Source organism: Xyrauchen texanus, chromosome 23 (genome assembly GCF_025860055.1).
Source record: "Xyrauchen texanus isolate HMW12.3.18 chromosome 23, RBS_HiC_50CHRs, whole genome shotgun sequence".
In the NCBI taxonomy this organism is placed as follows: Eukaryota; Metazoa; Chordata; class Actinopteri; order Cypriniformes; family Catostomidae; genus Xyrauchen; species Xyrauchen texanus.
Genome location: NC_068298.1, coordinates 17,201,313 through 17,210,292, shown reverse-complemented (window position 1 = coordinate 17,210,292; position 8,980 = coordinate 17,201,313). Strand labels below are relative to the sequence as shown.

Here is an 8,980-nt window from a genome sequence, read left to right as displayed (position 1 = left end):
TCATGGCGGAGAGTGCAGAGATGGAGGTTTAAGTCTGCTTCTCATTTGGACACAATCATCACATGGTCAATTTTACACTACAGAGTTATCATGAAACATTACACATGTTGAGCTGTAAAGAACATAGACAGTCCTTGAGAGTGTCAGGGAGTGTAGTGGACCACTAAGTTCAGAGTGTGCCGTTCCCTCTTCTGGGGGCTGTTGGTTGGGCTCTTGAAGCAGTGATGCCATGAGGGCCCATCACAAGGCCTGAGTGCTTGGGGATATTCTTTGCTGCTCTGCTGATTAGATGGTTCTCCCTCACACTTCAGAAATTCCATGAAACACCTGTAGAACTGATTCGGACAAAGAATGAGACGGTTTCTTATATTGAACAGGACACTTTTCACTTGGTATGCATTTTATTTAAAATAAAATCTTAATTTTAAAATGGATTCAAACAAGGAATGAAACAGAATAGATTAAAGGACAGAAACTGAAATAAAGATGTGCATTAAAATAAAGCATTACAAATATTTATCTGACAATGATTTGATTGCGATTCTTTACTTAATGATTCAATGTATTATTCCATTTAAAAATGTAGTCAAGATTTGGTTTGATTTGAGTTACATTTATATATACACATTGATTTATAATTATTTTGAAAAACTGAAAATAGGTCAATAATTGTATTGTGAACATATTGAGTATAAGTAGTACAGTATAGTATAATATAGTATAGTATCTTATTATACAGAATGTGTAATACTAGCATTGTTTATTTTTATTTAATACATTATTAAATGAATTAATATTTTAGTAAAACAATATTTAGGTTAGATGTAGCAATTTTGACTCACATGGTGTCCAAGGGGAGATTAAGATGAGTTAATTAACAAAAAATTATAGCAAAGGTAAAATAATAAAAAGAATAGACTCCAAATAAAATATGCTTTAAAAACTAAATGGACAGTGACTTCACACAGCTCTTTGTCACAGAAATTATATTGTTTTTTAAAGAGTGAAAAAAAAAAGTTCAAATCTTTGTGGAATTGACTTCATGATTTAAAATTTTTTATAATAAAATTATAAAGTCGTTAACTAAAACCTATTTATTGGTGGATCCATATTTATTGATGACTTTTTGTCTTTGGCAGACCGCTTATCCGATTAATACTGAATACATCATTTTGAGTCACTTTGACCCAGAAACCAATTTTGAGTTTTATGCACTGAAGAAAAAAGGAATGTCTCAACATATATGAACAGTTAAATGATTGTATCACAGCAACGGTTTGGAAAACCTAATAACAGAATGATAATATCATTAGAAAACTGAGAGTTCAGCAATCTTTACTATCTCAAAATGTTTTTCTGGGTCAGAGTGACTCAAAATGAGGGAGTAGGTCACAAACAGCAGTTAAACTAAGAGGGGGTGGAAAACTAGCACAGGGAGCTGCTCAGAAAGTGTTACCCACTGGGTCACAACTCATTTGTTGAGAGGGGAGAGTGGAACACAATCCTGTGAAACTGCTGTGTTAAAATAAATTGAGCCTCCGATAGCTGTGTGCAGTGCAGGTGCCTTGTGCCATCTCAGAGAGCACTGCCGCCCCAGGCAACTGCCTTTACTGTCTGTGCCAGGATCTGCCACTGATCAGGATATATTTTACACCCATACTGAAAAATTTTCTCAGATTTTCTGAATGCAATTCCTCCTTTTTATACTCCTACTAAAAATAATTCTCAGATTCTCTGAACGCAATTCCTCTGTAGACTCACCTGGTTGTTAAAAAGCACATAGATAACAGGGTTGACCACAGTACTGCTCTTGGCCAGGACTGAGGGCACCACACTGGCTATGGGAGTAATAATTCCCCTCCTGCCAAAGGTGGCAAGCAGGGCCACCACCCCATATGGCATCCAGCAAATCAAAAAGCAGGATACCATGGTGAAAGTCATGAGAAGGATGTGGTTCTCTCGCCTCTGTGCAGTCAGCAGGTTGATTTTAGTTACCTGAATCAGTAAAGAAGACACAATGCATGTGTGTTTAGGAGCAGCCATTTAAGCATTAGGAAAGAGTGCTCAACTCTTAAGCAAAAAGGGAAAATATTTAAAGTTTTAATTTTAACTGGCTGCAAAGAGAGAACTTTTCAATCATCTAACTCAAAGTAAAAAATCTTGCATCCTGCTGCAGAGAACATGCACTATCCTAAAGTTAGTACCTCATGACGTAAATGTGCTTAGTATGAATTAGCTTGCCATGTAAATAAGCTGTTTGTGAATCACTGGGAGATTGGAAGATGGCTTTTTTATACATCAAATCTTGATGTCGTGTCTCATATAGTCCAGAGTCTATTAACCTTCCCAATCCCCTTCCCATCATGACGTAATCTCTCGCTGTATAAGGATCTCCAACAAGTTGCCCATGGAAGGGCAAACCTCCAATAAGCAGTAAGGACTTGTCAGTGGCAAGTGAGAGCTGATCAGTTGAGCTGTGCCTACCTACACTGGCACATGTCGTCATGCACACCTTTTACATGCTCCATTTGTCCTAAATGAGATGACTAGGATTGTATTGACAGCTCCAGCTGGCTAAGTGTTCTCTCGCCTGTGTATTCCTATTACCCCTGAGTGGAAGTGCACTTCAGAAATTTGCTGGATCAATAGGAGGTTAAAAACAAATTGATCTTTTGAACACAAAATAAAAAATAAATCAATAATGTAATAAGCATACGAAATGCATTTTTATTGGTGGAGACTGGACTTTCAATTTCTAGAATTTAATAATATTTCTTGCCTGGCACTTTTGATTATGCAAATTATTTATATGCAAATCAAAAAGTGACTTCCATTCATAAATAGCCTTTTAAGTGCCACTTAATTGCATCTGAATGCATTTTCATTACCAAGACTTTCAGTTGAAGGGAAGAATGAAAATCAATTTTGTATAGCGTGCGTGGAGTGCCAGGCATTTTGACACAATTTTTTGCAATGTAATTACACTCTCAGACATGTCGTCCATTGATTGGCACAGGTTTCGATCCTTGTAATTCACCCTCTAAATCCCATCAGCATTCCATGTTTGTGTTTCTAAGAAAAGCCTGAGGGCTGTGTATTATGTATCACAATGTTACATAATGGCTTTTCACCAATAGTAAAGGCTCCACATTCTAAAAATACCTCCAATGGTGATTCATTCATAGAATCGCACTGGCGACTACAGGTTCACTGCCTTATTACCCACTGGCAAGGCTCATTACTTATTCCTACACACAGCGATGTGTTTATGAAATCCACACCAGGTCTGGATGAGTCACTAAAGTCTCCCTGAGCACTGATAAACCTAAAGCCTCAAACTGTTATTTTCTGGGTTGCATATAGCAATAAAAATAAATAAACATTTTAATTGGGCACCGGCTACCATACATTTCCGGGTACAGTGCTTTAGTTTAACACACTAAAGGGTGAGAGGAGACTGCAGGTCATAGGTGTGTGCTAATAGTAAACATCTATTCATGCTGTCTAGCAATTCATGTTCTACAAGAGTTTTTATCACATTTGTAAGAAATCACAGCAGTGTAACACGAAAGTGAGAAGTAGCTTGTGATTTGCCTGCAGATTTATAAAATCTTGGAGAAATACATAAATCAAATAATGCCCTTTATATTACAAGAGTCTCACGTGAGCAAGAGTGTGTTGCTTTGTGACACACCGGTTCAATACCGGTTCAATATGCTTTGAAAATTTTTCCCAAAGGAACAACAAACACAAAAATTCATCCCCAGGTTATAACAGCCATGCAGCCAGGTAATTTAAATAACTTTACTTGGGTTACACATATTTCTAAAATAATATTATAGAAGTAGAATACATTTAAAACATGAATTATGATAATATGTGCATCTGTTTGCATTTTGTGAAAGCTGAAAGCATGTTTCCTCTAACGAGTCAATAATCAACAAGAAAATATATTCATTTTGAATTTTCTGAGTGGAAAAACTAAAGCATTTTCTGTGAAGTAACTTAAAATTAATTAGCTATACAATTACTTTTCAGATGAATTAATCTGAAGAGTCGTTGTAATTAGTAACTTGTCTTTCATTACTTTTTTGAATAACTTTTTAAAGTAACTTACCAAACACTGACTCTTGGCAGTCTGTCTGAACTTAGCAAACACAGAACATTCTCCTAATGTTAGTGTAGGGTTCACAATTTATTTTTGTTTTTCTTTGTTGGGGTGGGGTGGGGACCAATTCCTAACATTCAAGGAACATTCGTTTTAGTTAGTATTTTTAATAACAATAAACTAACATTCCCAGAACGTTCTGGGAACCAAAAATTGTTAGTTGGGAAATGCCACGGACACAGACTGTTACAAACAATTCCATCACTCCTGGAATTGTAGTTAAATTATAGTATAAAATAACACAACTCCCATTCTCAGATCCAACTCAAAGTCTCTCACTTACCCCTTTGATAATGAGCAGGATTTTGCCATAGCAAAAGATCATGAGCATCAGGGGCAGAAGCAGGCAGAAGATGAACAGGCACACCACGTATGACATGCTGTTGAACGAGCGGTGGTGTCACTGCACCGAACACGTAGTCCCGACACCCTCTGGGCCATAGCTGCTCAAACCTATGAATGGAGGCAGAGTCCATACCAGCGAATACAGCCAGGATCCAGCCACACATAACCAGGCCCTGCGGAAGTCAGTTGCATCTGCCTTGGTAGGGCGCAGAAGTGCAGCATAACGCTCGTATGAGAGGATGGACAGAGACATCAGAGACACAATTCCTGTTTGGGATAAAAGTCAATATGGAAAGAAAATAGTAGTTACACTGCTTTATCAGATCATAATTGTGTGAACTGTTTGCGGAGTTAAAAAGGCACAAAGAGTTAAACAACAGTAAAAACAAGTTTTGTGTGTGAAATGTGCTTGTCTGTCGGATTGTTTTGTAAACTAAACAAAATTGCAACTGTTTGCACTTTTCATTCATTACATAATTATTCTCCTTATATCTTCCATTCATTCCTTCCTTCATCACCAATGACACCCTATTCTGTTATTTCTCACACATACAAAAAAGTATCATGATATTACAATGTTTTTTACAAATCGTTGTAATACCTTGGTATTCTTTGAAGTACCTTGGGGTACCATTTACATGCCATGCTGTTTGTTAAATGTTCTGCATTCTTCACCTGTCAGGCATTTGAACAAATTACAATAAACTCAAATTTGACTTAGACTTTGAAAAAGAAAGTTACTGCAAACAGTAGGGACAGTCCCTAGAGAGATTTCTGAGGTTAAATGCACAATTGCTAAAGAGCAAGATTATTCTCGCTATGTCTTTTCTATTTCTGGATCAGCCTAACAACCGGCAACCCTTGCATAACCACACTATTTCAAACAACTAAAATAAACTGCAGTTGGGGTCATGTTTTAACGAGACTGCTATGTAGCCACAGACTCAAGGTGCTCATTAAGTAGCTGATATCATTTTTCAGACAGCATCGGAGAGCGAGAAAGTGCTGCTACGGTAAAAGGTACAGTGACTTTATACCCTTATGTAACAGCTGATTGTATCACCTTGTAAACAGTGATGCAACTTCACACTTTATTATGGAACTAGAACAAACTGTTGAGATAATATCATTTCAATTGTGCTTCAGCAGTGTTTTGATCAACACAGACTTGATCAAAAACTGTGAGCCTTGAGGAATAGGGTTAAATTTAAGTTATACAGTACAGTCATAAAGTGCAGTCTAAGCATCTGAGACCAAAAAACAAAAACTTACATTTCAGATTCAGCAATCTGCACTATTTATAGGAAGGTTTGGAATATTCTCAAATTATGCTGGCATAACATAGATTATCTGATTTGTGGGGTCCACGCCAGCTTGAGTATCATCGAAGCAAAAGGTAGACATTCCAAATTCTTCAAAATTCTGTAATGCAAATGTATATTTTGTTTAATTTTAAGTTAATTTTAAACTCTATCCTAATATTTTGTGCTGATAATATAATAAAACCAAAAATAATAAAAGAATAAAAATTTTGGACCCGTGAGAGGAACACATTCATTAAAATCATATGTACACATGCATCCTCCTTTAATGGGTTTGCAGGTCCACATGTTATTGGAGAGAACCTCTACACAGCAAACACATGAAGGGAGACATGGGGTGTCACAACACTCCCACTAGAGTAATTAACAGCCTTAAATGAGCTCTCCATTCAAATGTCAGATCACTAGAGGCAAGAATGTCATTGTGTTGACTTCTAAAGCAACTCCTACAAGCTAAAAATGTCAGTGATTCTAATTTGTGCCTATTCCGAGCATATGTGGAAAATGTAGGACTGACCAAAAACAGCAGTGTGTCATCTAATGTGAATTTAGCCATGTAAAGGAAGTGTTTCTTATTTCTAAAAAGGTAGATGATAACACATTCTGATTTGGTGTTGATTTAGAAAACTATAACTACATTAATAAAAGGCGGTGATGACATCATCATAGCTCTTTTACTGACATTTAACAAGCCGAGTCAAGTGAGGGATTGTGGTTCACCTGCACAAGACACAAGACAGGACATTAACTTATAATTGTTCTTTGTTACGGTACAACCAAAGAGACAATGTTCTCTGCTGTGAGTGGTAATGGCATGTCTACGATGTGAAAATAAGTATTCAGAACTATTTCAGGACCAAAAATATGAAGGTGTGTGGGTTTTTGATGACACATTTTCTTATGCGTCTAGTGTGTGTCATACACAGACAAAAAAAATATATAAAATAAGCGAATAATAAAAAAGGTTAATCAAATAATGTTCAATTAAATAGTGAGCATACTGGAATTCCAATTTTCAGTACAAAAACATATTTGTTTCACATCAAAAAGCTCAGATGACTCCCCAGGACCATTTGGGTAGGACCACTTACAGTATATGGGGTTTTCTTCATGGCTGATTCTTATTACAATTGGTCCCCACAATCCTGACTATGTGCCAGATGAGACAAGTACAAGGAAATAGGGAATAAATGATGAACCACAGGGGATAGAAGTACTCACGTAAAGAAGAAAAAGATAAAAGTTAAAGAAGAAGTTAAGACTATTAACAGCAGAACCACTAAATGAATGCTCCGGGTTCAAACAAGTTATGCTCAATCAACAGCATTTGAGGCATAATATTTATTACCACAAAAATGCATTTAGACTTGTCCCTCCTTGTTTTAACAGAAAAAGAAAAAAATATCTGTTACAGTGAGGAACTTACAATAGAAGTGAATGGGGGCCAATCCATAAATGTTAAAATACTTATGTTTCAAAATCATAGCCACAAGATGATTTTAGTGTGATACAATTTCTAACTATTTGCATATGCAATATTTTGATCATCATATTGGTTACCTGCTCACATCCAGCCCATTTGTTATTATCTAAACTCAAGGATACAATTTATATAATGAATGAGTAATTACGATGTGGTATGAGAAAAATAATTTAGCATGGAATTACATATAAAAAGAAAAATCAAACTATGTTTCTAACAGTACAAATATAAGCTAGATATGGTGTTGCCATCCGGCTAAATTACTAAAAGTGTTTTTAATACAATTTGCTATTAATTATTACACATTTTTATAAATATAATTGTCATAAACCTTTTGGGTAAAAACTCAAAAAATAAAATAAAAAATTAAAGAGACGCTATTGAGGACGCTATTTATATTTTATTCATCAGCAAAACTAGACGCCTAGTGTACGCCAGAGAGTAATGCATGCATGATTTTAGTTACCAGACACTACAAGTTGATAACGAAACCTCTGAAACCTGTTACGCGTATTGTTGAATGAACTTGGATAAAATTTACCAAAAAGCGAATTGGCAAAGCCGTACCATTTGCAGCCGTGATTTCCCAAATGCCATTTCCCATTGAGACTGGAAGCAAAACTGAGGGGAGTCCCAAAGAGACACACGAGTATGTCGCTCGCGCTGATGTTCAGCAGAATAAAGTTTATAGGTGTCCACAGTGAGCGAAACCTCGCGAAGATGAGCAGGACAAAGAGATTATTTAGGCATCCAAACAACAAAATTAATCCGAGGCAGACGGCTATCACCGTGTGACCGGTCCTGCTCAGGCCAGGGCTGTCGTGGGGTGATAGGGGGTTTCCTGAACTGACATTGACACTTTGATTGAGTGCTGAACTCTCTTTGTTGCTAATGTTCAAACTCCAAATGGAGACGACCATATCAGCCTCAGAGCTCGGCTAAATGGTGTTGACACTGTGATTTTCCTTAGGACTGGATTCACAGTTCTCATCTCTTCCCCCTCACTGAGGCGCAGCCCACCATTAACACCCCACATCTTCTGCAGTCACTGACCTCCGTGTGTCTGAGAGAGGTGCGCGGGTGATCGTCACACTACTCACTGATTGACGGATTTGAATTGAAAAGGAGATTTGGAAAGATTTGAATGATTTATAATTCCGCATTTGAATACAAAGGCATTTAAGATGTAAATTGTAAGGGTTTAGACTTTATCTCACACTATTTAGTTGCCTTGAGTCAGAAAATCTGATATATGAAATATTTGAGACAATTTAGTACAATTTAAAAAGAGGTAACCAGCAGTTGCTACCTTAAGGAACTAAACTCAGCACAACAACAACAACAAACAAAAAAACAAACAAACAAAAAAGAAGATGAAAGAAACGTTACTTTTCCGCAACACTGTAATTTTAAAATAATTTGGTAAAAATCCAAATAACTTTACAGATCTTTGTTGTAGAGTGTTGTTTTCCATGCTTGTTCAATGAACCATAAACAATTAATGAACATGCACATGTGGAACGGTCGTTAAGACAATAACAGCTTACAGACTGTATGCAGCTAAGGTCTCAGTTATAAAAACTTATAACAAAAAGTACTCTTGACTGACGAGTCACGTTTTTGTCTCACTAGGGTGATGTTCGGACTTGCATATTATCATCG

At 36.6% G+C, this 8,980-nt stretch overlaps 1 pseudogene; it reads right to left on the bottom strand.

Moving 5' to 3' along the window:
* Positions 1–143: 143 nt before the first annotated feature.
* LOC127663112 (pinopsin-like) lies at positions 144–8,238 on the bottom strand (annotated as a pseudogene).
* Positions 8,239–8,980: the final 742 nt, after the last annotated feature.